Here is a 9773-nt window from a genome sequence, read left to right as displayed (position 1 = left end):
GGTGACCCCGCAGCCGGTCGGACGGCTAAAGAGCTCACGTACCCTGACACACGCACCGGCGCAGAACAAAGGGCCAGACATGCTCCGAACCCGCTCCGCCTCCTCCTGGCTCTCCTCGGCCCGGGTTACCTGCGCAGGTGAGTGGGGTGGGGCCGGGCCTGCCGAGGTTCCGGTCCAGGTGTCCCGCGCTGCTCGGACCGCCGTTTCCGCCCGGGTGTCGGGTGCTCTGGGGTTCCGGCACCTCCACCCCTCTAGTTTCTGGTGAAACTGAGTCAGTGCGGCCGGGGCGGGGCGAACATTAACCCTGGCGTGGCCAGCCCCGCCCACGCCCGGTGCGCCCCTGCAGCCCCGGCTTCCGGGCCGCCTACCCCCAATCCCTGCCATCTTCCACCCTGCGTCTGCAACCTGGTGCCCAAACAGGCTCAGAGGCAGGCGCGCCCTGCCCCGGTCCCAACCTCGCGGGGCTCCATGCGCCCCAGAAGTACACCCCTATCCCTGGAGGCCCAGACACTTCGGGAAGCGCCGACGGTGTCTGGCACACGAAGGTGGGTCAGATGCTCAGAGGCTGCCGACTCCCTTTCCGGTCCGGACTAGCATTCCCAGACCCAGGCCCGAGGCGCTAGGGAAGGGGCTGGGGGAGGAGAAACGGGGGAAAGCCCGATGCCAATGATCTCGCTGTCGTGGTCAGCCCTCGGGAAGTCATTTCCGTCTTGTGGCGGGAAGAGATCTCAGAAGCTGTGTGGGTGCACCTTTGATAACTGGAATCCCGGATGCCCGCTGGAATATTACCACCATTGCCAGCTCTGGAAACCCTCCTTTCTGTTACAGCTGAGAAACGAGAGATTTCCCCGGTCCAGGTTTCCCTACTTGATCCTCAGTGGTTCCTTTTGTTTTGCGGCCCTTCCTCATTTTGTACTAACGTTTCCCTTCCGGTGGTTGTCGCAGCTGAGTTAGTTTCATTGGTCAGCAGATCCCTTCTCTACAGCACAGAATTTCTCTCCTCTCTCACCAGGTGGGGTGCTCCTGGTCAGGAGCTGGTTCTTTCTTTCAGTAAAATAACATCCTTGGAAGCTAGAGGTTGCAGATCACCAAAGTAGCTGAGCCTTCACTGAGGCCTGGACTCCTTGAAACCAAGCTCATTGCTTTTCCTGAGTGAAGAACTCCCCTTAAAGGCCATTCTTTACAGAGCAATGTTGGTCCTTCAAAGGCCATTCTTTACAGAGGAATGTTGGTCTCTTCAAAAGAGATTCCATACAGACTTCCCTGGTAGTACAGTGAATAGAAATCCGCCTGCCAATGCAGAGGTCACAGATTCATGCCCTGATTCAGGAAGACTCCATATGCCAGGAACAACTAAAGCCCCTGAGCTACAACTACTAAACCCATGAGCTGCAACTAGTGAAGCCTGTTCACCTAGAGTCCGAGCTCTGCAACGAAAGAGATCGCAGCAACAGGAAACTCTTGCACCACAACAGAGAGTGGTCTGCAGCAGTGAAGACCCAGCGCAACCAAAAAGAAGTTAATACATACTTTTTTTTAAAAAAGAGAGCTTCCACCCCTTCACAGTGACTTAACAAACCCCAGCCCAATGGGAATGTTCTTACTCACTAGATCCTGTAGCCGACCCTCAGTCTTTTTCCTAGCTTAACTGCAACATTCCCTAGCTGCACACATTTTGGGTATGGGTATTGTGTGTGCGAATCCGGAGTCTGTCTCCCCTCTGAATTTTTCAGTTTTTTCCACTGCCCCAGGCACGGTGGGGAACATGGATGATATGCCGGGGAATGAAGCATATGATTGTGTAGTTACTGGAAAGAAAGAATTTTGTTGAGATTTGATTTGTGCTTCCTTTAATACCTTATACATACAAAAATCCTAACACAGAAGACTTACCCTATGGTAATATTACTACAGATTAATCATTACTTCCATCATATATATCATTACAAAAACCTACATCTGATAATGCCCAAAACCTGTTCCCAAGTATTTCCCACACATTGCCCCATTCAGTCAAAACAAACCAAGAAAGTAGGTACTAATTTTATCCCTGTATTACAAATGAGCAAGCAGGCTCAGACAGGTGGACAAACTTGTTAAGTCACATGACAGATAGGTGGCAGAACCGGGACTGGAGTTCAGGCAGGCTAAGTCCACTGCTTTAGCACCTAAACACTGTGCTTTTTACTGTACTTTCAATTCTGACTTCAGCTGGAAATTCCACATTCAGCTCAGATCAACTTGCCTTGAAAATCAACAGATTTTATCACAAGTATCTCAAACATCAAAAACTATGCTTTGGGAACTTCCTAGTGGTCCAGTGGCCAAGACTCCATGCTCCCAATGCAGGAGGCTCAGGTTCGATACCAGGTCAGGAAACTAGATTCCACATGCTGCAAGGAAGATCAAAGTTCCTGCATGCTGCAAGACCTGGCACAGTCAAGTAAATATATACATATTAAAAAAAAACAACCCCACACTTTTCACACTACCTTATGCTGGTTCTTACATCCTAAAGAGAAAAGCTACACATGAAGGGAAAAAGACTCAGTTCACCAAAGCGGTGAAGGTAATGGTATTTGAATGATGAAAATATGGGGTAACATTTTCTTTTTTCTAGTTTAAAATTATTACCAAAGTTTCCTTAGGTGAGTATGGAGTGTTTCCATGAGAAAGAGAAAAAAACATCATGACAGCTTTCACATTCATCATGTTTAGCCCCACATTACTTCTTTTTCCACATTCTCTCCTCATCTCACTGACCCAGGCACTTTGTCCCAGTATCTCTGTGCCCCCTGCCTTTCCGTGGGCTTCCCTTGCAAGCATCCAGCCAGCCCTGGGCAGCGGCATCTTCTTCAGTAACTGCTCACATCCATCCCGGCTTGCCTGTGGCCACTGTTGCCCTAGTTCTGGGCTCTGTACCAGCTTGCAGATGTACTCCAGGCCACCCTGCACATGGCATGTGGTTCCCTCCTCCAGCCATGCCCTTCACCTGTCCAGGTCCTCAGTGACTCCCAAGAGCCTCTCTAGCAGTATGTACAGAGCCAGCTATCCTCTGGGTGGGTTCATAAAATTTGGTTTATGGAGAGGCAGAGAGCGTCAGAGCTATTGGGGGTCTCAGTTAAAGCCTTTCCCCTTACATATAAGAAGCTGTATGTCCTATATATAGGCCCAGAGATTGGTCGTTGGTTTGTTCAGAGACGAACAGAGCTAGTATGTGGCAGAGGCCATCTCTACATTTCAGGTCTCTTGACTGCCAATATTGGCCCCTTTCTGTGATTCTGACTTACCTTCCTACAAAGCATTTCCAGATTATATTGTTTTCTTTTCTCTCTTTCTCCTTTTTTGGCCATGCTGTGTGGCTTATAGGATCTCAGTTCTCCAACCAGGGGCTGAACCTGGGCCACGGCAGTGAAAGGCCAGAACACTAACCACTAAGCAACCAGGGAATTCCCCCAGATGATATTGTTTTCTGATTGTACATTGCAGGCCCAAGGGAGCTGTCCAGGTGAGTTAGCTCTTTTGTTAGGCCATGTGGCCTATATGAACTTGGGGAAGAGAAAGCCAGGGTTTATGCTATAGGCTTCCTTCATACTTGCAATACCACCAGTACCAACCACTGATGTTAGGAGTGGGTGGTTTGGTGAGAACATGCAGTCCTTAACACCATACTAGAAAAGGAACACTGAATGCCTTGTCTTGGATGGTGGTCTGGTGGTTTCTATAAGTAGGTTTAATGAACTATCTACAAAGACCGCTATCAACGATGGTGGACAGGCCCTCACCTTCCTTGTAAGTGCATGCTGCTCCTCCCACCAGGAGGTGGTGTCTACCTTTCCCTTCTCTTTGAATTTGTAACTTGCTTTGACCAATAGGACAGAGTAGAAGTGGTGCCCCATGGCTTTCAAACCTCAGCCTTGTGGCTTGCATTTTCCCTCTTAGAACCAGTTGTCAAGTGAAGAAGTTTGACAACCCTGAGGGAGAGAGAGGCCACTGGAGGAGAGCAAGACCGGAGGATGAGAGGTTGTGATGGGAGAAAGAGGTGTCTGGCTATCTCACAGCCACCCCAGCTGAGTAGCTTCATTAAACCATTGTTCACCCTTAGCCCCAGTTGACTCGCTCCAACAGAGATTAGCTACACCTCCAAAGCCCTGCCCACGTTGCAGCATCATGAGCAAATGTGTTCATTTTAAGCCTTTAAATTTTGGGGTGATATCTGTAAGCAGGTAAGTTAGGGAGTCTCTGAAGAAAGAGAATCAGGAATGGCGTTCTCGACATAAGAGAAACCATTGGGGGGCATTCTGTGGTGGTCTAGTGGTTAGGATTTCTGGCTTTCACAGCCAAGGGCCCAAATTTAATCTCTGCACAGGGAACTGAGATCCCACAAGCTGTGCAGAGCAGCCGAAGGAAAAAGAGAGAGAAAGAAAAGCTATTTTGGCTGAAGTTATCCTGTGTTTCCCGATAGCTCAGTTTGTAAAGAATCTGCCTGCAGTGCAGGAGACCTCAGGTCGATTTCTGGGTTGGGAAGATGCCCTGGAGAAGGGACAGGCTGCTCACTCCAGTGTTCTTGGGCTTCCCTCATGGCTTAGCTGGTAAAGAATCCACTTGTAGTGTGGGAGACCTGGGTTCGATCCCTGGATTGGAAAGATGCCCTGGAGAAGGGACAGGCCAGTATTCTGGCCTGGAGAATTCCTGGGTTGCAAAGAGTCAGACTGAGTGACTTTCACTTTCATTTTGTGACCTAAGCCTGGCCACAGTGCTTGCCCTTGAACAGGTCTAGGTAACAAGGATCTTGAGGGAACAAAGAAAGAACAGAGAAGACAGTCAAACAATAGTCCTGTGATAAAGCGGAGTCCTAGTTCCTCCTCAAGGAATATACATAATAATTTATCTTTGACTCCAGCTGGAGCTAAGGCCCCCACCCTGGTGGAGGACAGAATAATGATACTGACCCTCCTGACTTCAATCCACCAAGACTTGGACTCCTAAAACTTTGCCCTAATTCTATGCAGAATTTTCTGCTCAAGCCTCTTCATGAATATGCATATCAGTTCACTTCAGTTCAGGCTTCCCTTGTGGCTCAGCTGGTAAAGAATCCGCCTACAATGCGGGAGACCTGGGTTCAATCCCTGGGTGGGGAAGATCCCCTGGAGAAGGGAAGGGCTACTCACCAAGTATTCTGGCCTGCGGAATTCCATGGACAGAGGAGCCTGGCAGGCTACAGTTCATGGGGTCCCAAAGAATAGGACACGACTGAGCGACCAACACTTTCAGTTCAGTTGCTCAGTCATGTCCAACTCTTTGAGACCCCACGGCCACAGTGCTTGCCCTTGAACAAGTATAGGTAACAAGGATCCTGAGCGAACAAAGAAATGTCAGAACAGAGAAGACAGTCCAACAACAGTCCTGTGATAAAGTATATGCATATACCCTTAGCTCAAAATTTCTCTAATTTTGCTGTTAGGGGAGAGGCAGCTTTTAGAAAGTTCCCTGGTCTCCTCTTGACTTGTTGCTATTGCTGTTGTTTAGTCGCTAAGTCATGTCTGATTCTTTTGCGACCCCATGGACTGTAGCCCATCAGGCTCCTCTGTCCATGGGATTTCCCAGGCAAGAATACTGGAGTGGGTTGCCATTTCCTTCTCCAGGGCATCTTCGTCACCCAGGGATCGAACTCACATCTCTTATGTCTCCTGCTCAGGTGGGTTCTTTACCACTAGGCAAGTAATAATTTGATTTGCTGCAAATAATAATAAATCCTTCCTTCTTCCAATCTTTGGCTTGATACCCACTGAGAGGTAAACCCATTTCTCTGATAACAGTTTTGTGGCAATAACTGAAACAGAGGGACAATATATTTACAGAGCAATTTTTAGTACTAATTATCTGATTATCTGGAGAAGGAAATGGCTACCCACTCCAGTATTCTTGCCTGGTGAATCCCATGGCCAGAGAAACGTGATGGGCTACAGTCCGTAGGGGACCAAAGAGTCGGACATGACTGGGCAACTGAGCACTAGCACCTCTAATAATTACAGCTAAATAAGGAGAAGGCAGTGGCACCCCACTCCAGCACTCTTGCCTGGAAAATCCCATGGACGGAGGAGCCTGGTAGCCTGGAGTCCATGGGGTCGCTAGAGTCGGACATGACTGAGCAACTTCACTTTCGCTTTTCACTTTCAGGCATTGGAGCAGGAAATGGCAACCCACTTCAGTGTTCTTGCCTGGAGAATCCCAGGGACGGGGAAGCCTGGTGCGCTGCCGTCTGTGGGGTCGCACAGAGTCGGGCACGACTGAAGCGACTTAGCAGTAGCAGCAGCAAGTTGCATTTTAATGATCTAAAGCCCAATAATTCCCTTGATAATGCAGAGCCAAGGAATTTTGAGGAAAGTAATGCAATATTTGTCAAGGTGAGGCTACTGTCATTGGTTTAATATTCATTTAAAAGAGACAAGTCCCCTCAGATACTCCTGCAATCCTCAAAGAGCTTGATTTATTTGGCCGTGCTGCACAGCTTGTGGGATCTTAGTTCCCCAACCAGGGATTGAACCCCAGCGCTCAGTAGTAAAAGTGTGGAGTCCTAACCACTGGACCACCAGGGAATTTCCTAAAAGGGGCATTATTGAAGAATTCTGCTAATGTCAAAAACGTTCACAATAGTTCAGTGTGGTAGATAACCTCTAAATGATCACTAATGATCCATACCGGCCAGTAATTATGCCTGTGTGTGTAATCTCCTCTCTTCAGTGTCACTGGACTTAGTGATTGGCCTCTGATGAATAGAATACAGCACAGCAAGTCATAGGATGTCACTTCCTAGATTAGGTTACAAAAAGACTGTGACTTCCATCTCACCTGTCCCTTTCCCTGTCTCAGCGCTCTGTTTCTATTGTAAACCAGCTGCCATGTGGTGAGTAGCCCACTAGAAATGTGTGCATGGCAGGGTGCAGATGTCTGACCAACAACACTGGTCTGTGCTGGCTTGCACCCTTCTGAGAACCCCTGAACCAGAGGAGTCGGCTAAGCCTCCTACTGAAACTGATATAATAAATACCCATTGTTTTAAGCAGGTTTTGCTGGTGGCTCAGCGGTAAAGAATTGCCTGCCAATGCAGAAGACATGGGTTTGACCCCTGGGTTGGGAAGATACTCTGGAGAAGGAAATGGCAACCCACTTGTCTGGGAAATCGTTTGGACAGGGGAGCCTGGCAGGCTACTGTCCTGGGGTAACAAAATAGTTTGACATGACTTAGCGACGAAACAATTGTTTTAAGCTGCTAAATTTGGGGGTAATTTGTTATGTAGTAATGTATAATTGTTGTGTGCTCAGTCGCTTCAGCTGTATCTGACTCTGTGACCCTAGGGGCTGTAGCTTGCCAGGCTCCTCTATCCATGGGATTCTCCAGGCAAAAATACTGGAGTGGATTGCCATGCCCTCCTCCAGGGGATCTTCCTGACCCAGGGACTGAACCTGAGTCTCCTGTGTCTCCTGCATTGTAGGTGGATTCTTTACCCACTGAGCCACCTGGGAAGTCCTAACATATTCATTAATTGAAAAAATTAGGAGATCAAACTATAAATAGTTTACTTGGTACAACCGTTCAAGGAGCCTCTAGAATTTCCCTAAAAGGGGCATGAGGGGAAACACAGGGTGGTCCAGGGGGCATTCCACAGCAGGTAGTAAGGGTTCCATCTCTGGTTGAGGAACTAAGAACCAAGAAACATGGTCAAAAAAAATTTTTTTTTTTTAAATAAGAGAAAGAAAGAGAACATCTAGCTGTGATGGGGCCTGCTTGCTGCTGATTTTATTCCACCACTGGACCCAGGCCTGGCTGGGACAGCAGGGCAGATATACTTGCCTCTGCCCCAGCCTGCACCCTCGTTATTTCCCCACCCTGATATGAACCTGTGGTCCTGGTGGTTTTTCTTATCTTGAAACTTGAGTTCCCTTATCTTGGGCAAGTTTATTGATGTGTGGTGACACGCATAGGTCAATGCTGAGATGAAAGACTGTAAATACGGAGACTTATACATAAATAATGGGCATTACTCTTTTGTGTGCCATCGAGTGTCTCTGGGGCTGTGTGGTGTGCTCCTGCAGAGTCTTACCAATGCCCAGCTTATAGATGAGGAAATATGCTAAGAGAGGTCCCATGTATGAACCTGTGTTCCTGTATTGGCATTCGTGAAATTTGCATGTCCCAATCCATCACCAATTTCTGTTAAATATTACCCCCTAAATAGCTCTCCAATCCACAACTTCTCACTATCACCAGCAATACCTCTCCCAGTCAAGCCCTAGAGCAGTGGTCTCCCCACTGACCTCCAGGAATTCTGCACCCTCTGATCCTCTCTCTATTCAAAATCTGAACATGTCAGTCTGCCCACCACCCTTGCTTAAGATTTTGCAGTGACTCTCAATGCTGTTAGGATAGAGACAAAACTTCTTACCATGGTTCACAGAACCCTAAGTGGATAGATCCACCTTGTCTGCCTCAAGACTCACTTCTGCCTCCCTCATCTCTTTAAAATTTTTTATTTATTGGCTACACTGCACAGTTTGTGGAATCTTTGTTCCCTGACCAGGGATCGAACCTGGGTCCACAGCAGTGAAGTGAAGTGAAGTTGCTCAGTCGTGTCTGACTCTTTGCAACCCTATGGACTGTAGCCTACCAGGTTCCACCATCCATGGGATTTTCCAGGCAAGAATACTGGAGAGGGTTGCCATTTCCTTCTCCAGGGGATCTTCCCGACCCAGGGATTGAACCCGGGTCTCCCACATGGTAGGCATTGTAGGCAGACGCTTTACCGTCCGAACCACCAGGGAAGAATCCACAGCAGTGAAAGCACAGTTTTAACCACTGGACTACCAGCAGATTTCCCCTCCCTCCTCTCTTTGTTCCAGCTCTACTGACCTTCTCCAGTCCCTGGTGCTTACCCTCTTCCTCCTGCCACAGAGCCTTTGCATATGCTGTGCCTTCTGCCAATTCCCACCTCTCCCCTATACCTAGTTAACTCCTACTTGTCACTCAGAACTCAGTCCAAATGTTACCACTTGTTAGGTCATACCCTCACTAGACATTCTATATCACCTCTTACCTTTTCTTCAGAAAAGAAATATAGTTGCAGTTTTACATTTATTTGATTAGTTGATTAACGTTTATTTTTACACTGGACTGTAAGGTCCATGAAGGCTGAGACTGTGTCCTTTTTTGTTCACCTGTCTCCAGTATTGAGCATAGTGTTTGCCTACCAGAGGAGTTCATAAAATCTTTGTTAAATGAATGAGTTAATGAATGAACAAAACCATGGCCTCTTCTGATCTGGTTCCTTTTTCTGAAAGGGCTCTTGAACACTTCAGGAGACAGAATGGGGAGGGAACTATCATAATAATGCCTATCACACTGTGTAACATGTCATCAAGGTAACAACTGAGTCTACAGGCTGTATTTTCGAGGCCTCCCTACCCACTTCTTATTGCCACCTTCTTCCAAAGAGGGTCAGGAAGAAGCCCCTGCAGAGAAATTACAGAGCCAGACTTTGATGGACAGAGCCTCTCCGGGAAAGCAGGGAGGATGAGAAGGCAAAGAAAGGAAGAGAAAGGATGTCTGCTGAGAAAGGACTTTGTATTGAACATCATGTTAACGTCATCTCATTTAATATTTACATATATATTTATTTGACTGCCTCGGGTCTTAGTGACAATACATGGAATCTTTGCAGAATGCAGACTATCTGTTGTGGTACTCTGGCTTTCGCAGTTGGGGGCTTCAGTAG

Source organism: Budorcas taxicolor, chromosome 10 (assembly GCF_023091745.1).
Source record: "Budorcas taxicolor isolate Tak-1 chromosome 10, Takin1.1, whole genome shotgun sequence".
Classification (NCBI taxonomy): Eukaryota; Metazoa; Chordata; class Mammalia; order Artiodactyla; family Bovidae; genus Budorcas; species Budorcas taxicolor.
This window is presented reverse-complemented; position numbering follows the sequence as displayed.